Raw genomic sequence first — 26483 nt, forward strand, 5'->3', positions numbered from 1 at the left:
CCCAGCATGGAAAGGGAGAAGGGACTACGAGTAGTCCCTTCTCCCCGCTCCATGGCAGCCATCTTGTTTTTGTTGATGTTTTTTTCACTTTTCAATGGCCACCATGGAAAGGGAGAAGGGACTACGTTAGTTCCTTTGCCAGGTTTAGGGTTGAGCATGTTGTTTTTTTCACTTTTCAATGCTGCCATGGAAAGGGATAAGTGCCTACGTGTGTCCCTTCTCTCCGTTCCATGGTGGCCATCCTGTTTAGCTTTCTCAACTTAAAAAAGAAAAATATTAGTACCCGGTACATTGTGCCGGATACCAATAGCAATATTGCACTTGCAGGGGGGAATTACTGGGCATGGTAATGCCCCAGGCTAACCGTAAAGCCATTGTTTAGCTCAGGTTTCTACCTGGCCCCCCTGCTCAGGTAATATGGCTTAAAAGTTATACACTTTAAATTCCAAATCATAGCCTAGATTGTATTTCATTTCACATAAATTGTACATCTCTATTTTCTTGTGGAGTGGATGAACACAGTCCCTGAGTTTCATTGATTACTTTTGGCCACTCACAGAAAGGGTCATTGTATTCGTTGCACGCTAGTACTGAATCATCCATGATCTGAGGCCTGCTTTTACTGCTCCAGAGTTTCGGAGCAAGGATGACCCTGACTAGACCTAGGAAAGCCCTGAACTCCCAAATGCACCTGGTATACTCACCTTCGCCCACACCTGCTTTATTTTATTCCTTTCCCCTCACTTCCTGTTTTGCTATAAATATACTGTGATGTACAATTCAGATGAGGCGCTGAATGTACTTTTGAAAAAAGAACTATATAAAATCATGAAAAATCTCACAGTGAACACATAAAAATTACAAGTGACCATTTTGCATATCAAAGGCTATTTCTTGTATGTGGTTACTTATCAGACCTGATGTGATAGAAACACCCGAACATTTGCAGATATAGGGGCTGATTACATCTATGCCGGTATCCCGCCAGTAATTCTGTCGGGATATTGGCAAACTGCCCCTACTCTTACCAGTCCCTGATATTCCAGTATTATCGGGATATTCTAGGTGCCAGTAATGGACTCCATGGTTGGGATTGCCGGAATTACGGTACTTTTGGCATTTATTTGGCAGTATGGGCCTGATTTAGGGGATCTACGTGATCTGACCGCGGCTGAATGTCCTGCGGCCGGAAAGTTTGTATGAGAAAGATGCGAACTACCAAAAGTTCTCACCTTTCTCATACGAACACATGTACATACCCACAACACACCCATGACACCCCCCACCCACACCCTCAACCCACCCCCACCCACACCCCCAACATAAACAAACCCGACTTACCTTCTTCTTCACGCTAGGTCCCTGCAGCGCCAGTTCCCTTTCACTTTCGTGATCGGGAAGCGGCGCCGCAGAGTCCTTTTTCTTTTCTTTTTTTTTACAGAAGGCTGCAGGGGTTCCCCCCGCAACCCCTGCTCACTATACTGCAGCCCCCGTGTCTTTTTTTTTTGACAATGCTACCACCAAAGGATTGAACTTTTGGTGTTCGAACCTTTGGTGGTAGCATTTTTAGAACTTTTGGTCATTATATTAGGTAAAAAGGTACAAACATGATTTAGCTGGAGGTAAATCAGTGCCCCCACCGGCAAACGTATGTTTTACCAGTCTGGAAAAATTCCTGGTGCTTGAATAACTGTCAATTTTGCTGCCCAAAGTTTTTGGACCTTCAGGCTGCCTGCATTTTGCAAGTTTGAATCCTGCGACAGCACCCATTCAGCCTTCCATTCTTCTGAAGGTGCTAATCAAGTACCATTCAAAAGGGATACATATAGCACCTTTGTTACAGCACTTAGATGCTAGAGGTGTCTAGCATAACACACTATAGAAGAAAATATTATTATAATTATTATTATCAATACTACCTCTGATAAACAATGTAGGCAGTTTGTTTGGCAGAGTAATTCACCATAGTGTTCTGAGCAGGGTAGAACAGAGAGATATAATTACAGAGCAGCAATATGATTGTTGAAATCTTGAAGGTAGCTAAACTGATATTGAACCGAAACCTTTTTGTAGAAAAGTATGTTCTTAGTCATGGATCCCAACTTTACCTTGGCTTTAATTATCTTAGCGCAGCTTTCGATTCAGCTTTCGATTCAGTTTGCTCCTTCCTGGGACCCTCAGCATGGTGTTCATTGTTGTTGCCTTTGAAGCACCAGACTACCAGCACCAGAGCAAGATGGCCGACATCATGATGACCACCCACACTGGCCCAAGCCTACTCAGTGTTCAGAGTGCTCTTATTGGCCAGTGGATGATTTGGAGAAGTCCAACGCAGGAAGCCAGCAGGCGCAGTTGGCCAGCTATGAAGGCCAGATCATAAGGCCCTTGAAGATCATCTCTGCCAGTGGCTTGCGGGTCCTGCTCCTTTCTGGTACCCCCAGCATGGCTCCACTGCTGGTTCCATTGGAGCACCAGACTACCAGCACCACAGCAAGATGGCCAACATCACAACAACCACTTACACTGGCCTTCAGCCTACTCTGGTTCTCCAATTGGCCAGTGGATGGCTTGAAGCAGCCCACCCCAGGTAGACGGCCATCTCTGAAGGCCAGATCATAAGGCCCTTGAAGATCATCTCTGCCGGTCTCCGCCAATACGCCTGCTGTACAGCACTCCCACAGCACCTACATCAGCCTGTGGATATCCTAAACCCAGCAAACACTGTGAAGGTAAGCCTTTGCACTTTTGGCTCAGCCATGTAGTAAAGCACACCACCACACCATACTACTCACCTGTGCCGGGCTTGTCCACCTACCCAAACCAGCCCTATTGATCCCCCCACGCTGCCCGTGGTATACAAGACCCCCAAACAACACTCGGTTAACGTCTATTCAGCACATGCTGCCGTCGCAGGCACCTCACAGCACACTGTCTATGATTGCCACACCATTCCAAAAGACAAGAAATGGAGCACTGGGCCAACCCACCCTGCGTATATCCTTAGCATTATATCTTTTCCTAAATCTCAGCCATGTAGTGCACCATTCTGCCACACCATACTACTCACCTGTGCTGCGCTTTTCCACCTAACCAACCCTATTCCTCCCCCTGCTCCAACACACAGCAAATGCTTATTCAGCACCCTCTGCCTTTACAGGCACCTTGCCGCCCATTGCCTATGATCGCCACACCTTGACCAAAGACAAAGGCCCGAGCACCGGGCCACCTCAGCCTGCTAATCTCATTAGCACTGTGTCCTAAGCCTCAGCCCACCCCTACCCCTCCACTCGTCAACCAACAACTGCCGACAATTGAGCCCATGTGCACCTTGCTAGCATCACCTACTAGCCACTCGGCACACCCTACCTCTCAATCCACGCCACCCTCTCGGGTTGCACATGGTACAGCCAGCACCTCCTCTCTCTGGTTGGCACCCAATTCCATCTTGAGATTACCTGGACCGGCTGGCCTCTCAGCACACCATGCCTTCAACTCTCTCATTTGCCTTCCTCCCCCTCTGAAATGTTTCCCTGCTGCAACTGGAACATGGAATGCTGACCCCAGGCTCTGTGCAATCTCTGCCTGCCCACCTTCTACTATATTGCCCTCTCGCCTAGCAACATCACCTAATACTGCCCATGTCTACGCCAACGCCACCCAAACATCACCTCTCCGATATATATCCTGCTCAATGCCAGATCCTTAGTGGCCCACACTCCAGACATCTTGTACCTCATCACCCTGAATAAGCCTGACATTCTAGCCATAACAGAAATGTGGCTTAGCCCAACAGCTGGGCCCCCCATCGCTGTTGCTGTTCCTACAGGCTAAGCCATTCTCTGCTGTGACAGAACATCTCGAAAAGGAGGCGGTGTAGCTATCATATACAAGGATACCATCCCACTTTGCCAGATTAGCCCCACAACGCTACCCAAATGTGAATCCATCTCAGCCAAACTCAATTGCTCACCAACGCAACTATCACCCTCCATATTCTCTAACAACCTCCAGGCCCAATTGCATCTTTTTGTACCCAAGGAAAAAAGAGTACTCCCTTCAACTGTCAGTATGGTATTTCCTTCCCAACGTTTAAACACTGGACTTGCTCTCACTCTCTGTATCTTTCTGGAGTGTCTCCTCACAGTCCCAACATCCTGGTTCAACAAAAGTAAGTGGTCTGCACTCTTGAAGATCTAATTATAAGGTTTACAAGACTCCAGAGCACCACCTCATTAGTCACAGTCCGTATCTTTCTCTCCATGACAGACCTTTAGCTCGGTTCCATTTGATGGTGGAATGAAGTCACCTTCAATTTCCTTGAAGGTCCTGTACATGTCACTGTGTCTCCACCAAAAATTGCAGGTACAGGAGTTCATCTTTCAATTGGTGACATGGCCAACAGGTTTTGCTTGCCCCAGTTTACAAAGAGGAGCTTGAAAGGGCCTTGTAACCTCCCTGTTCAAGGATCCTGATTTCTACCATTTCCACCACCTCTCTAATTTTCCTTTGTTGCGGATTCTCCTTGATGAAACACCACATACTCCTTCCTCTTTTCACCATGGGGTTAGCCTCTTCTTTTTGGGGTCTCATTGTGTTTTCTTTTGGTTCCCAACATCTTCCCTATTTTTTCATCTTACTGTTACAGGATCGTCCTGCTCCCCATGATACCAGTGCTCATCCAGCTCCCCCAAAACACCTCAGGCATTCCAGGCACTCCGCCACAAATAATAAACAGGAGACTAGAAGTAGAGAGAAATGGGCTGCAATGCAAACACACACCAGTGCATGGGAGGGTGCTCACTGCTCTCGCCTGTCCCAGGCCTAGCTCATCCTTATGAAAGAGCTAAATCTAGTCTCCACCCATAAACCAGCACATATCATGCACATATGATAACAAACAGGTCGTTTTGAAGAACAGGCGGAACGAAGCCTGCAGTTGATATGATATGGCATTTGTAACGCACCTATACACAAGTGTTTCAAGTTGCGAAAGACATGAAGCAGCCTCTGGAAGCCTTGGGATTTGAGCTTACAGATTCATCACGGTGTGCTTCTCAGGAGGGGCACGGACCAGAGGCATCATGCATTCAATAGCTCTGTGACCTCACCTGGCATTGGTATTTCAGCTTTTAGGCCATTCTCTTGGGCAAGTCTGTACGCCAATGTCCTTGCATCAGATGTACCTCAAATAAACCAATAGAAAGGGCAGTTTCAGAGAAGGTAAGACTTACTACCCCCTGATCTACTACTCTTCTGGCCACCTATTGATGCCTTCCTCCTTCCACCTGTTGATGTCTTCCTAACCCACAACCTTCTGATATTTTCCTCCTACCACCTCCTGATGCTTTCCTCCTACCAGCATAAAGTGCCTGCCTTCTACAACCTCTGACAGGCTTTCTTCTACTAACTCCTGATGTTTACCGCCTTTCACCTCTAGATCTTTTCCTACTATCACCATACTATTTACCCATGGTAAACACTCTTAGTGCTTTAGAGCTATGACAGTGAGGTTGTGGGTATCCTAGCTCTTAAACAAAAGAACCAAATGTGTCTGGCATGTGACTGTCTCCAGGCCAGTGATGGTGGCTAAGGTGAGGATAACCATCATTCACCATTCATGAGGTCCCATTCCGCCCTTGATTGCCCAAGTGTTACTCCCCTGTGTAAGGCAAGGACTTTGTCACAGAACTCGACTGACACAACAAGAGTGGGAAACTGTAAATCTATGATTTGGTTCATGCTCACAGATTCTTAAACAGTCTTGTTTTGGATTGCAGTATACATACGGTCACAGGTGATTGTGATGATTTCAAGATGTTCACCTCTTCCCATGGGGGAGTCACCCCCTTTGTCACTAGGGTGTTGAGTCCACTAAGCTTAACACTCCCTAGCGGAAAGGGTGAGGGGGGATCCGTCAGGATGTGACTCTCCTTAAGGGGATAGGAAGGCCTCATAGAGGGACTCAAGTAACCATCCCTCCCCCAAAGCACCAACACATGTTTAGGATATTTGGGAGCTAAGGTGTATGATAATCATATGACCCCTTTACTAATGACTGAGCTGGCTTCTGACACAACCTTAATTCAGTCTGCATGGGAAACAGCAAAAAGGCAGAAAGACCAACCTCCTGGATGCACGTCACGGCAAGGCCACAAAACTGTGGAATCTGTGTTGCAGCACAGTGAGAGGGTGTGGCTGGTAGAAGAATGCCAAACATGGTGTCCCGGCTGGCGGCAGGTACTTGGGAAGTGTACCTAGGCCCCAAAAAGGCAACATCACCAAGTTTCCAAGTTGATAGGGGGAAGATGAGGCACTGGGTTATCCTCAGGTGAAGGGAACATGGAAGAGAAGGCAAGGCCATTGGGTAGATCTTGAAAATAGATGCAGGAGATGTAGGCCTATGTTCTTCGCCCATTGAGCACGGAGATAACCAGAGGACCGTGGCAATGCATAGCCATATTTGCTGGTGACATCACAACAATTATAGCTAGAATGATTCCCCTGCCACCAATGATCCCACAAGTGACCTGAGTGACAGTCGTGGAGATGATGTAGGTGCCAGGACCATGGTGCAGCACTATGATGTCAGGTGCACTGAGCCAAGCTGCAGGCAACCACCACACCCACGAAGCCTGTTCTAATAGGGCTAGTTGCACAAATAATGGAATGCAGCAGAAGGGCTGTGATGCTCATCCTATCACAAAAATGTCCAGAATAACTGGCATGAGTCTGTGCGACGATTCAGTCAGAGAGGATTGCAGTCTTTGTAGTCTGCTCTGTATCTGGGAGCAAGTAAGCCTACTGCAGCCACTACTCTTGTCTGGGAGAATCTGCATGTACCTAACACTGAATGAAACAGCATAAAGAGGAATTCCTGCATGTGAACGAGCACGTGAGTCATTCAGAGAGTGTTGCAGTCTGTGCAGTCTGTGTTGAATGAGTGGTTTGTGCTATTATCTGTACCCAATTCTGAGTTACATTTTAGTACTCCTTCTGTTTCCACTGACTGCAAATTGGAGTGCTGTCCCCGTTGTATGTGTGATTTAGGAGGAGCATCATGTTTCCCAAATCAAATTTTGCCCCCATCTCGGATGAAGAGTTGCTGGCGTCCATACTTCTACCTTTGCCGCCTTCGCCAGAGGTCGTGCTGTCTGGTAACTTGTTTACAGGGGAAGTGGCACCTCAGCTGGAACGTGAGAAGGATGGGGTGGAGAATTGAACATGCACCCTCTCTGGCAAAACAGCGAATTTGCCACAGGTTCAACCTGCCAACAAACTAATTACTTATTTCTTTCCGCCGACGGGCACAAGGGTTACGGAAAATAGAAAAGGATTCCACAATGATTCCATTAGCTAATACATTGGCCTTGGCAACATAAGCTGTTATGGACTCTCCACCTTGTGCACATTTGAGTGGTGTTGATTAAAGTTTTTTGGATACGCCAACTGACATGGATCAAAGGTATGTTCCGGACTTTGATTCTTCATTCACCTCAATAGGCTCATTGCCCCCCCCTTTCTACCCACAAGGAAATTGGACATTCTCTTCTTAACATATAAATATGGTGCGCTTCTCTGGGAACCATCACTAGTGGAAATAAATCAAATCTTATGGATTTTAGTGTCACTATATGAGAGTTTGACAGCAGAAACCAAAGCTAACTCTGTGCTCTTGGAGTCACTCCTCTTTAAGTTTAACGATGTAAAACTGCATGCTACAGCCAAATAGGTTTTGTTTTCCCACAGCTTTGCCAACACTTAGGTTGGTGATCAGTCTCTAGCTGGACATGCCCCAGAGAAGAATGATAGGGGTGCCCCACCAGAGTTAAGGGGCGGCTCTTGGGTCGTCAGCCCCAAAGCACAGGCGTTTCTGTGGTCCTGAGCTGTCTGTAATTGATACCATCCCCGGAACTTAATTTGGAAAGTGTCATTATTTGCGAATATGACTCCGCTCAGCCAAGAGGGAGCTCCATATAAGGGAAGCGAAGTTGAATCCCGTGAATCGAGTGATTCAGTGAGCCATGGTTAGAAATAAGCCCCCACAGCCCCAAGGATTAATAACGGGAAAGAAGGTGATTAGTTTGGTTGACACGTTTACCACCTTGGGGTCGGGTGATAATGGTCCATCATCCTTAATGATGATGAAACGTGTTCCACATCGTATCACGGTGAAGGCATCAAGAGGGACAGTCCCAATGAAGAAGAAATCTAAAACTTGTCCAGCTTTGAATCTAAATACCGAAGCATTTGTTTTTTGGAAAAAATAATATTTCAGTTTATTACAAACTTTTAAAAAATCAAGCCATCAAATAAATCTCATCAAGAAAGAACAAAAAAAGAGAAAATAAAAAAAATCACATAAAATAGTCATACAACTCTCTTACAAAACCTGAAAAATTAAAATGTCTAAGAATCTCTTATGAACCATTACTTGTTTGATGAATTTACAAGTAAATCGTTCAATTTCGTTAACAAAATCCACCAATCTACTCCATCAAGAAGCAGTCTTTTTGCAATTACACAGCCAAGATACATAGTTCTTGAGTCTTTTACTTCTGCACAATAAATTGTAAGATGCTTTAAAGTTTCCTTAGCAGTATTGCAAACTCTGTCGTTCCAATTAAAGCTTAGACTGTTAGATCTAAACTTTTGATTTTCTCTTGTGTCATACAAGTTGAAGCGAAATCACATAAAAAATTGCCTGCAATATTTATTAGGGAACTTTAACAAGTACTTCTGCAAGATATGATGTGCTTTGGCCTCTGGAGCAACCAATTGCATACGCTTATGTTTAGATCTTTTGTCCACAGTCAGGATGCAATCTAGTTGCCGTACACTTTTTCTTCACCTGATTAGGATTCCCTTATGAACGTTCAATTGTATTAATACCTCCTCATATCGATTTATCCATTCGTCGAGGACAGAATCTTTGCTAGCTCTCTTGCCTTTCTTTAGGATGTCAAATTGAGGTGGAGAATCTGAGCATATCAGTTTCCGATATGAGCTAAGTGTGTTCCAGATTACCCTTGCATCTATAGATATGAGTCCAAGTTCATATCTTATACATGCTGTTGGCGTTCCTTGAGGTAAAAATAAGATTTTATGCCAAAACACATTTTCGCATGTAGCCCAGATTGTATTTGGGCAGCCAAATGCTGCTTCCGCGCCATAAATTAACGCTGGTACGGCCTTCATTTTATAAAAATCAAAGAACGGCTTTAGGGAAAACTTTCCATAGTTTTTATTAATCAACATGCCTTGTGCTGATAGTTGTTTACATTTGTGCATGACTTTCTACGTAAACCGCAGGTCATTGATATTGGAATTGATGAGCATGCCTAGATATTTCATCTGAGTAACACATTTTAAAGTTTCATTTTGCAGTTTCCAATGATAATTCTTTTTTGCGTACTGCACGTTTACCCCTAAGATCCTGTAGTACAAGTACTTCATATTTTGTCGAATTGATTCTAAGGCCATTTGCACTTACATATTTTTCAAGGGCTGCTAGTTTTCGCTGAAGACCAACAGGTGGGACTTCTAAGAGAACATTGTCACCAGCATATAGCATCAAACCTATGTGTTTGCCATTGATCTAAGGTGCAAACGCATGAATGGCTCTCAAGGTATCGCCAATGTCAGAAATAAACAGGTTGAATATGATGGAAGCCAATGGGCACCCCTGCTTAACAACCCTCTCGGTTTGTATCGGGACAGACACAGTTCCTCCCTGGTGGAGCCGAATTTGCATTTCAGTTTCAGAGTGTAGCCCTTTTATAACCATGAGAAGACTCTCAGGGCACTTTCACTCAAGCATCTTAGTCCACACCAATTCACGATCCAGGCTGTCAAAGACGTGAGCAAGGTCAATGAATGCCAAATAGATTTTAGTTTTATGTTTAATTGCCTCCATATTTAGCAAGTTGATAAACAATAAATTTAACCCGCAGCCCACACCCTTGACAAACCCAGTTTGATGAAGATCGTGATTACCTGACGATTTTATCCATGTAAGTAACTGGCATTGTAAATGTGTTGCATATATCGTAGTTACCACATCTAACAATGGAATTGGACTATAGTTCTTTGGGTCTGTTCTTCTGCCCTTTTTGAAGACGAGTAATACAATGGCTCTTTTCCAGGTTGCAGGAATTGCTTGTTATTTTAGAATGTTTTTATATAAAGTGTAGTAGATCTTTGCCCATTCCTCCGGATGTTGTTTCAGCATTTTATTGGTAAGCCCGTCGGGCCCAGGGCTACATAATGCACTAATCATCTTGATGTTACTCAGGATGTCCTCTTCACTGATTTCAATGTCCCACTGTTCCTTAAATACCTTTGTATAATCCAAGGACCAATCTGATTCTGATACCATGGTACAACAAACTTCTAGTTGTGTTGCCTCCATGTTGTTAAGTATTGTCCAAAAGTCTCACAGGTTGTTACGTGCAATAGACTCCATGATTGATTCAGCATCACGTTGCTCCATTGTTGTTGCTTTGTAGGAAATTATCCAATTATTATATTTCATTTTGGCAAGGAGTTTTTCAGCAAAGCGATTGGGGCAGTTGGTGTCCATAAGCATTTGAATGGTTTTGCGCAGCTCTTGCTTTTTTTTGTGATTTCTACATCAAATGCATGTTTATGCTTAACACCTGGATTTTTTTAAACCTTGAACGTTTTCGATATAAAGTTCCAACATGGGAGGGTACTCAGTGTTATTATCAACATCAGATTGCAATTTGAAATTCAGTATTTGCGAAATGGTATTGATCTTATCCGCGTTCAGTTTCAGTCGGTTACGACCTGGCACCACACTGATACTTTGTTTCCAACTAGAAGCATCAGCACACATAGGGCCAAGATATTTTAACTCCACAAGATTATGATCACTTTGTGGCGCGTTAATTACAAGCAACCCAATGACTTTCTGGGCCATATTCTCAGACACACAAAAGTAATCGAGAATTGATTGAGAAGTTCCGTAGCTCCACGTCGGCCGGACCAGAATAACTCCTGGCAGATTTCCATTCAGTATATGTAAAGACCGACTTTCCATCCACTGCATCCAAGTGATTTTAGTTTGGAAGATGTTATTTTTTATTTTGTTTTTTTTGACTAAATCTAGATCAACACATTCCATATTTATATTACTGCATATGATAATATTCTGATGCAGCTAATTAGACGTTATATCATCAATAATGTCACGAATTTGATCCACAAAGGGCACATTACCCACAACATGATGTTGCCATTACATGTAAATAATATGCAATGTTTCACACACGTTAGTGGTGCAGCTTTGAAATTCAATAATGGAGACTTGAATGTAAGGAGTGTAGTTCTTCGAATATGTAATCCGACATCCACTTTGTATCTTAACTAGCGTTAATAGCCCAGCCATAGGCCAGCCGTTTTGTTGCTTAATGGCAGGATTGATTTTAATTGTGTAGCCCTCGACACATGGCAGAATGGACAAATGGACAACCACGTTTCTTGTAAGCACAAGATATCAATAGATTGTCAAGCTTGCAATGGATTGTGCAGGAGATGGGCAAATCATCTAGTGTTCAATGAGCCCATCGCCAATGGATGGCACGAATCACACCAATGACTGTATGTTTTGCCATTTAGGGTGCCAGCTATCCAATTCCATTCATCATCAGACTCCGGTAGAATGTTTGCTCCTCGAAGATCAACGTTATGTTGCCCATTTGTGTTATTACAAGCAAACGTGATTTTTGGTTTTTGCATGTTTAGTGGACCTTCCAGCACGGTCCAACTTTTTTAGATGATGTCTCATCATTTTCTTTGGTGGATCCAAGACAGGAGGGATATGCTGGATAAGACCAGCTTTATCAGTGACCTGTTTTTTACCATGGTATTTTTTCTCCTGCCAAGCCGATTTCTCATATTTGGCTTCCTTTTTTGGTACATCAACCAACAAGGCATCAAATCCCCGGTAGTTTATTCATGTTTAGCATTAAGAATTGCATCTCGCACATCATTTGATTCAATGTGCAAAAGAACCCGATCGCAAGTTCTGTCGTCAACAAATTCAACCGTGTTTATATCGGTGGAAGAGATCCATCTTAAATGTGGAAAACAGAGGATTAAGAGCAACACATTCTTTCTATTGAGAATTAGCCCATCCTGCACTATGGCTATTCGCTCTAATAACAAGCACTGATTTGTGTCCAATTTTTGCTGACAATTTGTGCTGCTTACACCCATTGGCAGAAGTTTGCGTTTGTCAATTCTCCATTTCTCTTCATTTGTCTCTTTGCTAATAACCACCTGCTTTTTATTTGTGACTTGTGAATCGAGTTTGGAAGCCTCTCCTTTATCGATTGGCGAGGCTGACACTAAGGATCCTTTCTTAGGTTTTGCAACCAGAATTTTCAGCATGTTATTTTTCTTAGATTTGCTTATGTCTCTTCTTTGGGCAATGGTACGAAAATTGTGACGGGACAAAGGTTCACTTGGAGCCCTACTTTTTTTTGTTGCTTTCGCTTCAGCTGTTTGAATGATGGTACAGATTTTGCATCACTGGCATAATACCGGTTATCAGAATTGTATCTAACTGGTCGATTTCATCATCTGATGCGATGCATATGAGTTTCCTTTTATTTTGATTTATGTAAATGTCTACAAGCTACAAGCTCATCGTCTGATTCAGTATCATAAGTAGACACGTTTAACATTTGTGCCAGCATTTCAGCATTACTCTGTGCAGGAACATTAATGGGCAGCGTTCCACTGCCTTTTGACTGCCATGATTGGTTGATCCATTACTGGTAAAGCAACAGTCTTCGCATGTTTTGATGGAATTTGTAAAGTGGATGATTGAATTGTCACATTTAAAGATTTTATAATTTCCGAGAGCTATTACTTTTCTGGCACTTAGGTTTCAATATATTTTTTGTCTTCCTTTTATCTTTCTTAGATTTTTCCTTGCTTGTATTTGAGATCCCGTTAAATATTGCATAGGTATTAGCGCGTTCATTTGTGCCTGACCCTTTGATGCTGTCTTTATTATGCTGTCTTTATTAGGCAAGGGATTGCCAATAAGGGCCGCCGCATTGGCAGAGGTAGAGGGTTGAGAGTCTAACTCCTGTATCTCGATATTTGTTGTTGGGTTATTTGCTTTTGTTTAGTATCTTCGGACTATGAGAGCCTCTTTGTGTATTGCATGGCTTGATCAAAGGCTCATCAGACTCAGACATAATTATTGTCACATCAGCACTTGTGATCCGTGTCATAGTGCTTCTTGGGGGATTCATGTTGTGAGGCCACCTGAGTATATTTCGAAACCGAAGGTATAGTTGATCTGACCTCAACCACTTTTGCACAGCAACACTTTGACTCCATCTTTTCCCTTTTCAATAAGCCCATGGCTTCTCTAGCTACTTCAGCTAGAAGTCTCTTGTCTTCACTATTATTCCGTAATTGTTCTCTTAGCAGGTTGGCCGAAATGTTGTGTTTTCTATTGTCATTGATCATCTGAGTTCTCAGATAATTTAGCCCTGTCTCAATGCTTATAGGGCTAATAGGGTATTATGATCACTGGCGTTATCATGTAGTTGTTCGTGCATCTTTAGAAACGGCGTGACCGAAATGGTCATGGCTGCCATTATACTCAAATATAATGGCAGCCATGACCATTTCGGTCACGCCGTTTCTAAAGATGCACGAACAACTACATGATAACGCCAGTGATCATAATACGCTATTAGCCCTATAAGCATTGAGACAGGGCTAAATTATCTGAAAACTCAGATGATCAATGACAATAGAAAACACTCTTGATAGAGCTTATTAGCCATATCTTTTATGATATTTTGTGTATGCAAAGAACTCCGAATTTATGTGGTTCTCCTTGACTTGGGAAAAGGGCGCTCTATGAAAGAGGGATCTGCATCATTTCTGTTCTTTTTAGCTGTGTCTGCTACTGACGAAATATGGGACCGGCTCTGAGAACAAACTCTTTCAGAGATGGGGCTAGAGTCAATTCTCCTACACTTATAGGGAAGCTTCCCTGGATGATAGTTATAGGTATTGATGTCTTTTTCCCTAGATGTTAAATCTCACATAAGGACTCCGTCTTGAGGTGAAAAAGCGTTCAGATCGTTTTGTGAAATGTTAGCTCTGCATTCAAATGAGCTAAGCTTGTTGATTTTTTCGATTCATCAAGGTCAGCTCTTTGAAAAATGTGTCCTCTACAGCCAAAGAATTACGCTGTTTTTCTGGACTCACTTTGGCGTTAGATGTTTTGCGCTCTTTGCCCTTATTGCCCTTGTGGATGAGCATATCAGCCATATTGAGTGTTAGGAAAGATTTCGTAATTGTAGGTAATTTTCCTTCCATGTGGCAACCCCTAAACTTTTTGCTGTTGTTTTTCACCTTGTTCTTGACTTTGCCAGAGAAGTGCAGCCTTCTGCTGCACTCCTCTGGGCCTTCGCTCCTTTTCTTATGGGGAAACTGACATACCCTTAAGACAGTCAGTACCGGGGAACGCTGTTTCCCGTAGTTTCTTTTATCATGTTGCGGCTTTAGTGCAACATGACACAAGAGGGCACTGTAAGCTAAGTTACAGCTCTCTTGGGTCTCTAGCCTTCTACAGGCCCTAGATACTCGTTTAGGATTGTATTTGATCGGTGCAAGTCATTCAGGGATTGGAATGGTGGCAGCGATCGTTTTGTGTATTTTGAGCTCCTTTTGGCGTTCTGAGCGCGTTTTTCGCGCTGAACCCAAAATGTTGGCCTGGCTCCCAAAATGGCCAGACCACAAGGCTCCTTTGTCCTGTCCACTGACCGTCTTGCTCCCTTCACCTTCCCCAGGTCGAGCCGACCCGGGGCCTTCCTTATTTGGGCATGTACTTTCCCGCGAAACACGGATGCTTTCGCGGGCTTCTACATGTCTTTTGTGTGCCTCCAGGGTGTGGGCTGGGATGTCTGGTCCCAATACACATCCTGGGTGCCAGAGAGTCTAGGGTGGTGTGAATGCCTGGGACCACCGTGGTCCGTGATTGGTCCACGAATGGTGTGTGTGTTGATGAGCGGATCTCCCATTGGCTCCCCTCCATTTTGGCGCGAAGGGAACTGTGGATAAGAGGGGGCTGGAAACACCACTACCATGTCGATCTCCTGAGTTCTCATGAACGAAGGAATACAGGAGCCAAGTATCCTGCAACCAAGAGGCTGGACCGAGGAATCGCTGGTGACCCGCTGAAGGACTCCTCCTTTGCACTGTTGTCGTCCTGTGAAACCCTTTCCTCCTTTGATCGAACCAGAAGGCCTGTACTGGTGCTTCGACCTTTGGAATAGCAGGAACAGCTATTCTCGGCGACTTCATCATCTCCTGCCAGTAAGCCTTCGGAAGCTTCTCTGGGCCATCCAGTTGACTGACCAGCTTACACGGGAGTCCTGCTCTGTAACCGCCGCCAGGTTGTGTTGTATTTCGAGTCCTTGTCACCCTCACACGCTTAGTACACTTGGCGTTCCCAAGTCTGAAGTGAGTAGTGTACATTTGGCTCAGATACACACGGCCGCTCCGTTGCCCTGCTGTGGTGACAAAACGGTGCAGGTTTCTTCGATTGGGACGTCTTTTTTTCTCTACACGACGACGAGGCATTCCCGGCTCTTCTGAACCTGCCAGCTGCTGAAACTAACGTGGAGTAGCCTGGGTCTGCTTGCATCGGGGACCGGTGAGTAGTATAGCTAGGATCTGGTCGCCCTCCTGCAGTAGCCCATTGCTTTTCCCCGCTGTGTAAAAACAGCACCCTTTTGCCGTACTCGCGCTCTGCTTCTGCTCACTGTGGAGGCTGCGCTTGAGTCGCGGAACCTGTTCTTCTTCTGTTGTGCACTAACCCGAACTGCCTGACTTCCTCCGAAGAGCTTCTCCTTTTGCCCGTTGGCACCAGCGTGTGCAGGTACTTTGAGCACAAGGCTCCACTCTTCGCAGGGCTCGGACTTCCATCTAGTTAGGTGCCTCTGAAGGCGAACTGAGTCTAAAGCATTATCGCACTGCCTGTTTTCTTTCCCTTTCAGGTGGACTACACATTTCGTGCATATAACGCTTGCGACTGTCGTATTTGTATATATATTGTGTTGATATGGTATGTGTTGGCTTAATATTGTGATATTGTGATTTTCTCGCTACGGTCATTATTTTAAAGGCCTTAAAATAAATGTGTATATATTTTTGATATAACAACTGTTTGGAGTAGTTTGTAAGCGCTCTTGCTTTGTGTGCTCATTGCGGGCTTTCAGTCACCCTCACCCCTCTTGAGACCTAGTCTTGACCGCCGCGATCGCTACCTTGATTGGTCTGGCTCGTCCAGAGGTTACCCTGTTCCAAGTAATTAGGTTGGCCTTCTGAACTTCTGCGCCACCAGGACAGAGTTCAGAAATCCGTCTTAACAAATTGGTGTACAGCGGTGGGATACGACTGAAGGTATCCAGTGTTGCGCACGAACTAAGGCATTTCAGGTTATTCCAACCAGGACACGTAGTGAATTGTTGTAGTATAACTTTAAAAAGGCCATAGTCCTATCTAACAGTATGGAAACAAATACCTTGTTAACTTTAAATGCTTCCAAATCAGAAACATTGAAGAAGATGTGTGCGGAGAGAGGTGTTTCCTCTCAAGGCACTAAATTGGAAATGATCCAAAGAATCGTGGCGTGGCAAGAAGCGCAGCTTGACGCTATAACTTCTGAGGACAGTGCAGAAGGTGGTGGGGCTGCTCTCACTGGTAGAACCGACGTTTCTGCCGCTGCACTGATCCATCGCGACCACGAGGACAGGGAGGATGTGATGTCTAATGTTTCCTCTGCCAGTGCTGATGGGGAGGCTATGCTTGAATTCAAGAAGCAAGAGCTGCGGTTTAGGCAGCAGGAGCTTGAATTCAGCATAGCCAAACTAAAAATCGAACAGGCAGAAAAACAGAAAGACAGGGATCACCAGTTGAAACTGGCCAAGCTTCAGGTTGCAAATGGGTCCAAGGGTCCTGGACATGGGTCTGGGGCTTCCTCTCATCCACGGTTTCCGAAAGATCTGCTCAGTGTGTATGAGGAAAGGAATGACATTATGGACTGGCTGAATGCTTTTGAGTATGCATGCGAAGTTCAACAAGTTGACAATGCTGATAAGATTGCCTGGTTACTCAGCAGACTGCCCCATTGTGGCTGTAGTGCCATTATGGAAATGTCGAAGGCTGAGCGAGCTGATTTCGCAATGTTAAAGCAAACTCTCATTTTAAAGTTTGGGAAGACTCCGGCCCAATATTTGAAACGTTTCAGAGAGTATAAGAAAAAGGAAGGTGGTACTTGGGTATCTTATGTCACTGAATCCTTGAAAAACTTAACTGGCTGGGTCGAAGGTTATAAGGTTTCTACCTTCGAAGGCATGATAAATCTTGTCATGCTGGAACACATTTTTGCTTCTTCTTCCCCGGAGCTTAAGCAGCATTTGGCCGATTCGAAGGAGATAGATCCTAAGAGGCTGGCCATTGCAGCCGACTTATGGGTGCCACATCGAGTGTCCCATAAGGACAAAACTCATCCTGGTAAGCAGGAGGAAGGGAAAAAGTCCAAAGATATGGAGGGTGGAGAATCTGCTAAATCTTCTTCCCATAAGGGCCACAAAAAGAAAAATAAGGGTAGGACACAAGAGAACTCACAGGGTAGTGGAGGTCCGCCTCCGAAACAAAACTCTGGTTACAATAAGCCTCCCTATGTAAACAGACCCAATGGATCTTGTTTTGCTTGTGGAGCAACTGACCACGTGAAGGGGGATCCCCGTTGTAAGGTTAGACCTTTGGGGGTCCACTCTGCTAATCTGGCCTTCTCCTCCTACGAGGAAGAAGAGATTACAGGAGCATCCTTCTCCTCAGACTCATTTCCCAGCGGGATAGAGGCTGAGGTAGTTTTAGTGTCCCTGGGTTCCTGGGAGCCTAAAGTCGCAGAGGCTTATGCTAGGATTCCGGATAATACCAAGCACTACTTTAAAGACAGTGTGCTGATCAATGGAGTAGATACTCCAGCTCTTAGGGATAGTGGGTGCAGTCGCACTGTAGTGGATTCTACCTTGGTAGACTCAGAGGAAGTTGCCAGAGCTACTCTGATGCCCACTAAGTTGGCTGACGGCCCCCTCCGTATGTTTCCAGTAATACCTGTAAATCTTACTTTAAATGGTACAGCAGTCAGGATTCCAGTGAGCATTCAGAGAAACGTCCCGGGAAAGGTCTTGTTAGGTAATGATCTCAGAGCTTTAGGGCTCGTAGGAGACACTGCCGAAAGACCCTACACACGGTCTCAAGCACGGGCAGCATTGGCCAAGACCAATACGCCGCCCCAGCCGAAGGGGAAACCCAAGGCGAAAGGAGTCGACAAGTCAAGACGAGGGAAAGAGAATATTCCCCCGAGCTCGCCTACCACTGCGGTGGAGGAAGTTGGTCAATCGCCCGGGCCTGACGAGGAGGTGGCGATGCCTGAAGTATTTGAGCCCAACGATCATCCTGAACTAAAAGACTTGTTAGTTAAAGGAGGTCCTGATAGGGACGAATTCAGTAAAGGCCAACGTGAGTGCCCATCTCTGGAAGGCCTAAGGAGACAGGCCTGCTCCCAGCTTGAGGGTGAACCTCCTGGGACGCATAGGATTTATTGGGAAGGTGGACTCCTGTATAGCGAGCCCACAGAGTCTACAGAAGGAGGCCATAGGAGGTTGGTGGTTCCCCTTGCTGTTAGGCCCTTCCTCCTGCAGTTGGCGCATGAAGTTCCCCTTGCTGGTCACCTTGGTATGAAGAGGACCAAGCAAAGGTTATCCATGCACTTCTACTGGCCCAAGATGGGGGTGCAAGTAGAAAGTCACTGCAGGAGTTGTGCCTCCTGACAGTTGTCTGGTAAGGTTGGCGCGACAATCCAAGCTCCGTTGGCACCGCTCCCAGTTGTGGGGGTACCATTTGAACGGGTAGGGATCGACATCGTTGGTCCCCTTGACCCGCAAACATCCTCGGGCAATAGGTTTATCCTGGTGCTGGTCGACCATGCAACCCGGTATCCTGAGGCCATCCCATGGAAAACTGTAACTGCCAAGTCAGTTGCAAAAGCTTTACTCGGCATATTTACTAGGGTTGGCTTCCCTAAAGAAGTTGTGTCAGATCGTGGCAGCAACTTTATGTTGAAGTATATGCAGGCTATGTGGAAAGAATGTGGGGTCACCTACAAGTTCTCTTCTGCATACCACCCCCAGACCAATGGTCTGGTGGAACGTTTCAACAGAACGTTAAAGAGCATGATTGGGGCTCTGGAGGAGCCTCAGAGAAGAAAATGGGATCTTCTGTTACCATGCTTACTGTTTGCCTACCGAGAGGTACCACAGGAGGGTGTTGGCTTCAGCCCCTTCGAACTTCTGTTCGGTCATCCCGTACGGGGACCCTTAGCCATCGTCAAAGAGGGATGGGAGATGCCCACTCCCCCTGTTACTACCAACGTAGTTGATTATGTGCTAGGGCTCAGAAAACGGATGGTACTTCTGATGGGCTTGGCTAGTGATAAATTGAAGGCAGGGCAAGCGCTGGTGAAACATTGGTACGACCAGAAAGCTTCCCTCATCAACTTTACACCTGGTCAGCAAGTCCTGATCATGAATCCCATAAGGCCTCGAGCTTTACAGGACAAATGGTCAGGCCCTTACACAGTGGTGGAGCGCCTGGGTGAGGTTAACTATTTAGTGGACCTTGGAAGGCCTGGACAGGCTCCAAAAGTGTTTCATGTGAATAGGCTGAAGGCTTTCGTCCCAAGAGTCGAAATCGCAGCACTGCTACTGGCTTCAGATGTTGAGGAAGAGGAGTCGGAACCTCTCCCCGACCTGTTCCAAAGCGGTCCTTCAGATAGCTCCTTTGAGGGTGTCCGAGTGGCCCCTCACCTGACTTCTGATCAGCAGGCTGAGGTGAAAAGTTTGCTTAGGCAGTTATCCCCCCTGTTTTCACAGTCGCCTGGTTTGACACCTTGGTGCAAACATAACATTGACACAGGAGACAGTGTACCTACCAAAAGTAGGGGATACAGGATGTCAGACAAAGTACGGTCTTATATTAAGACCGAGGTCAACAAAATGTTAGACCTTGGGGTGATTGAACCCTCTAGTAGTCCTTGGTCCAGCCCTGTGGTTTTGGTTCCAAAGGCAGGCCCTTATGAATTGAGGTTCTGCGTGGATTACAGGGCTCTGAATGCTGTCACCAAGACAGACGCACACCCCTTGCCTCAAACAGATGAGCTGGTGGATACATTGGGTGCCTCCAAGTACCTCAGCACGTTTGACCTCACTGCTGGCTATTGGCAAATAGCTTTAGCAGAGCATGCCAAGGAGAAGACAGCATTTTCTACCCCAGACGGCCTTTACCAATTCCGGGTAATGCCGTTCGGGTTGAAGAATGCACCTGCCACTTTCCAGAGGCTTGTGAATCATGTGTTGAATGGGTTGGACGAATTCTGTCTTGCATATCTGGACGATATAGCAGTTTTCAGTGCCACCTGGGAAGACCATGTGAAACACCTCGGGATTGTGCTCCAGGCTCTTCAGAAAGCACACTTGACCATAAAGGCTAGTAAATGCCAGATTGGACAAGGCTCAGTGGTTTACCTTGGACATGAAGTAGGTGGAGGGAGGATACAGCCTCTACCCAGTAAAGTACAAGCAGTACAAGACTGGCCTACCCCCACTACACAAACCCAAGTGAGAGCCTTCTTAGGACTCACGGGGTATTACCGCAATTTTGTGGCAGACTATGGCACCATAGCTGCTCCTCTGACTGCCCTCACAACTCCGAAGAAACCCAAGAAGGTAACTTGGACCGACGAGTGTGAGAAGGCCTTCAATGGCTTAAAAGACTCCTTGTGCCAGGCCCCTGTCCTCAGGGCCCCGGATTATCAAAGACCTTTTATCGTGCAGACGGACGCCTCTGACACTGGGATAGGAGCTGTACTATCACAAGTAGATGAGAAGGGTAAGGAACACCCTATCGGTTTTATTAGTCACCAGCTTAAGGACAGAGAGCTCAGATGGTCCACGGTAGAGAAAGAATGTTTCTCTGTTGTGTGGGCCCTAAGGAAGCTGAGGCCCTACCTCTATGGGACCCACTTCACTGTGCAAACTGACCATAAGCCGTTAAAGTGGCTAATGAACATGAAGGGGGAGAATCAAAAGTTGCTTAGGTGGTCCATAAGTCTACAAGGCTTCGACTTCACTATTGGGCATAGGCCAGGTGTCCAACATAGCAATGCTGATGGGTTGTCCAGAATGTTTAACCGACCTGAACAAGAGACTCATCCAGGGGTGGATTAGTTCCCCCTGTCCATAGTCTGGGAGGGGCGAGTGTTAGGAAAGATTTCGTAATTGTAGGTAATTTTCCTTCCATGTGGCAACCCCTAAACTTTTTGCTGTTGTTTTTCACCTTGTTCTTGACTTTGCCAGAGAAGTGCAGCCTTCTGCTGCACTCCTCTGGGCCTTCGCTCCTTTTCTTATGGGGAAACTGACATGCCCTTAAGACAGTCAGTACCGGGGAACGCTGTTTCCCGTAGTTTCTTTTATCATGTTGCGGCTTTAGTGCAACATGACACAAGAGGGCACTGTAAGCTAAGTTACAGCTCTCTTGGGTCTCTAGCCTTCTACAGGCCCTAGATACTCGTTTAGGATTGTATTTGATCGGTGCAAGTCATTCAGGGATTGGAATGGTGGCAGCGATCGTTTTGTGTATTTTGAGCTCCTTTTGGCGTTCTGAGCGCGTTTTTCGCGCTGAACCCAAAATGGTGGCCTGGCTCCCAAAATGGCCAGACCACGAGGCTCCTTTGTCCTGTCCACTGACCGTCTTGCTCCCTTCACCTTCCCCAGGTCGAGCCGACCCAGGGCCTTCCTTATTTGGGCATGTACTTTCCCGCGAAACACGGATGCTTTCGCGGGCTTCTACATGTCTTTTGTGTGCCTCCAGGGTGTGGGCTGGGATGTCTGGTCCCAATACACATCCTGGGTGCCAGAGAGTCTAGGGTGGTGTGAATGCCTGGGACCACCGTGGTCCGTGATTGGTCCACGAATGGTGTGTGTGTTGATGAGCGGATCTCCCATTGGCTCCCCTCCGTTTTGGCGCAAAGGGAACCGTGGATAAGAGGGGGCTGAAAACACCACTACCATGTCGATCTCCTGAGTTCTCACGAACGAAGGAATACAGGAGCCAAGTATCCTGCAAACAAGAGGCTGGACCGAGGAATCGCTGGTGACCCGCTGAAGGACTCCTCCTTTGCACTGCTGTCGTCCTGTGAAACCCTTTCCTCCTTTGATCGAACCAGAAGGCCTGTGCTGGTGCTTCGACCTTTGGAATAGCAGGAACAGCTATTCTCGGCGACTTCATCATCTCCTGCCAGTAAGCCTTCGGAAGCGTCTCTGGGCCATCCAGTTGACTGACCAGCTTACACGGGAGTCCTGCTCTGTAACCGCCGCCAGGTTGTGTTGTATTTCGAGTCCTTGTCACCCTCACACGCTTAGTACACTTGGCGTTCCCAAGTCTGAAGTGAGTAGTGTACATTTGGCTCAGATACACACGGCCGCTCCGTTGCCCTGCTGTGGTGACAAAACTGTGCAGGTTTCTTCGATTGGGACGTCTTTTTTTCTCTACACGACGACGAGGCATTCCCGGCTCTTCTGAACCTGCCAGCTGCTGAAACTAACGTGGAGAAGCCTGGGTCTGCTTGCATCGGGGACCGGTGAGTAGTATAGCTAGGATCTGGTCGCCCTCCTGCAGTAGCCCATTGCTTTTCCCCGCTGTGTAAAAACAGCACCCTTTTGCCGTACTCGCGCTCTGCTTCTGCTCACTGTGGAGGCTGCGCTTGAGTCGCGGAACCTGTTCTTCTTCTGTAGTGCACTAACCCGAACTGCCTGACTTCCTCCGAAGAGCTTCTCCTTTTGCCCGTTGGCACCAGCGTGTGCAGGTACTTTGAGCACAAGGCTCCACTCTTCGCAGGGCTCGGACTTCCATCTAGTTAGGTGCCTTTGAAGGCGAACTGAGTTTAAAGCATTATCGCACTGCCTGTTTTCTTTCCCTTTCAGGTGGACTACACATTTCGTGCATATAACGCTTGCGACTGTCGTATTTGTATATATATTGTGTTGATATGGTATGTGTTGGCTTAATATTGTGATATTGTGATTTTCTCGCTACGGTCATTATTTTAAAGGCCTTAAAATAAATGTGTATATATTTTTGATATAACAACTGTTTGGAGTAGTTTGTAAGCGCTCTTGCTTTGTGTGCTCATTGCGGGCTTTCAGTCACCCTCACCCCTCTTGAGACCTAGTCTTGACCGCCGCGATCGCTACCTTGATTGGTCTGGCTCGTCCAGAGGTTACCCTGTTCCAAGTAATTAGGTTGGCCTTCTGAACTTCTGCGCCACCAGGACAGAGTTCAGAAATCCGTCTTAACATTGACCATCTCCAAATATGCCGATGTATCAGAGGTATTAGCTAATGCTCTCAGATCAAATGGGTCTTGTAGGCTGGTTTTATAAGGTACTTTGCTGGTACCACTCTGAGGAGGGTACAGACAGTTCTCAGCATAGGCAATTCAGAGGCAACCTTAGGTTTCGGTAAGGGTGACCCCTTGTGAGCTTGAGGAACAGCGTCATACAAATTGGCATGTGCATTTACCTGCTGCCCTACGAAGCAGCATTCCACAGACCCTGAAGCACTAGCTTGAAAGTCATTAAGCTTGTTTTGCTCGACAACCCGCCAAGCCAGAACATGCAGCTGTGAAGGGACTTTGGTACATAAAAGAGAACCTGTATGGGGCGCTGTCTTGTTAGATTCCTACCACGAGTCAAGATTAGTCTCCCTGTTGTTTACGTGAACCTGCGTTGCTGGATGTCCTGGTTCACTTCTGACACTCGTGCTAGCAAGTAACATCACATTTACTCCGTTCACATGGGTTGTTGTGTTATTCAAATCACGCCTGTTAAAACAGGTTGTGCAGCCTGGCATACAGCCGCAGTTTAATGGGAACACTTCATCCTCATTGGTGGTCACATTTGCAACCCTGATTACATCACTTTGCACTGGCTGATGTGCTAAACATGAGATTTTGTCAGACAGAACAGTAGTGGCGCACAGTTCACCTCTGCAACCTCTCCCACTTACTTGTGCTTTTTCAGCAAACTCTGCAGAGCCACAATGATCACTGCACCCGTTATGTTGTTTGAAAAGATGGAGAGCAGAGTTACATCTCAGACGTTGTAGCCTAGTACGTACAGGCAGACCCATTGGCAATCCAGGCAAGCAAGAGGCAAGCACCACGGCATCAGGGATCCTCGGCCCACGAGGAACACAATGAACACTCAGCCTTACTCCGCCGGCCCACGAGGAACACAATGAACACTCAGCCTTACTCCGCGGAGGCTCTGACAGCCCAGGGGCACTCGTAGTGAAAGTAAAGCTGGAAAACAGACTGCGGTCTGTCAGTGTGTCGTACAGGAAAGAAAACACTTCCCAAAAGTTCTATTCGCTCCGTCGAGGCTCCGCCAGCCCAGGAGCACTTGTAGTGAAAGTAAAGCTGGAAAACAGACTGCGGTCTTTCAGTGTGTTGTACAGGAAAGAAACACTTCACCAAAGATCTATTTACTCCGGGAGGCTTCGCCAGCCCAGGAGCACTTGTAGTGAAAGTAAAGCTGGAAAACAGACTGCGGTCTGTCAGCGTGTCGTACAGGAAAGAAAACACTTCACCAAAGTTCTATTCGCTCCCAGGCGACTGTTTTTGCGATGCCTTTTGTCCCTAACTGAAGTGAAAACAGCCGTGTACTGCAGAAATTACTATGCACTGACTTTGCACAGACTTTGAACTGCATAAATACACTATTCACAGTTCCAGGAATCAGGTTTGTGTTGGCAGAGCAAAGTCACTTTTCAGCAGTGCAAAGTCACTTTGACCGTGCAAAAAATTCCATGAATCGGGCCCTCAGTGTTAGAGGTAACGGACTCAGAACCTAAGTATGGAATTTTATTTGAAAGTGCGATTCCTGATAATTGATATCTGAACTTGAATGGCAAGAATGTTTTACAATTACTATCAAAAGTGCCATGTTTAGTGGATATATCCGTCCATGATATAAAGACAGCATACTTTCCTGACAGATATAGGTCATATATATCTGTAATTTATTTCAGAACCAAACTCGTTTTTGATTTTATCTACATGATTGTGATTCGTTACAGGTATTTTGATTTAACCAAATATGTGAAGAGTAAAGGTGTGGGTATGCTTTATAAGGGGTGGGGGTGTGATCAACATCTTAATGAGGATATCCTTAATTAAAACGTAAAATGAAGACCTCTGAAGAGTCCAGTTATTGATCTTGGTTGCTGAATGTGACACAATGTTAAAAATCAACAGACATGGGGTAGAACACTGGTGGAAATTAGTCTTGTAATACCCAACAGTCTCCTTTCTATTCCCTTGTGGACTCACTTATTCACCAATCCAAGTGTGGGTCGAGACTTGAAGTCTCATAAAGTGGTCTGCACCATGATGCCTGGTTACAGAACCCACCAGTGGTTGATGGGTATATTGTCTTCTTTCAAGCAGCAAGACGTGGGTTGATGGGTCGCCCCTACGGTGGCCTCCTAACATTGGTTAGATCAGCAAGTAATATTGTAGTTTTGAAGCATGCAGACTCCTTTTTTGGCATTCTATCGACTCATGTGAAAATATCGGGAGACGTGATCTTTCACCTTTTGATCCTTAATGTGTATTGGCACGAGAACATTTCAAGTCTGATCTCCACTCTTGATTATTTGAAAGAGTTTATCAATAATTGGTGTGAACAATATGCTGGTGGGCTGATCATTTTAGTGGGAGATCTCAATTCAGAAAGTATTGATAGTGATTCTCAACGGAACATCACAGGGTACAATTCATCCCTGTCAATAAAACAGAGCAGAGGCCTTCAATGGCAGAGATGCATGAGAGGGGTGGGTACATACCTGTTAAATAGATCTGTGCAAGGAGACATCACACATAGTTCAACCTTGTCCAATGGCAAGGTGCATTCAGCCATTGACTACATATTTGTGGGACTGGGATGGTTTGAACATTGTTGCTCAATGAATGATGTTCCCTCACCATACAGTGACCATGCCAAGCTGATAGCGAACTTTGTATTGGGGAACTCTGTCAAGGGTCCGGATGGATCTAGTAGGACAGAGTTGAGTTCCAACCAAACAGGGAATTGAGTATGCTGGAATGCTGTTTTGGTGGCTAGGGTGATATCCTTATATTCTGTTCTAGTGTTTGGAAAATTCATGTGTTCTCAGCCAGTAATTTTGAGGGATTCATTAGTGGCCTAATAATGTGTAATCAATGTCAGGGCTCATTAATTCCACTTTAATAGCCCAAAAAACGATTACATGTTTATAGTGTGGAAGTGGCAGCTAAGAAAT

This window comes from Ambystoma mexicanum, chromosome 3p, assembly GCF_040938575.1.
Source record: "Ambystoma mexicanum isolate Mex_15411 chromosome 3p, UKY_AmexF1_1, whole genome shotgun sequence".
Taxonomy (NCBI): domain Eukaryota; kingdom Metazoa; phylum Chordata; class Amphibia; order Caudata; family Ambystomatidae; genus Ambystoma; species Ambystoma mexicanum.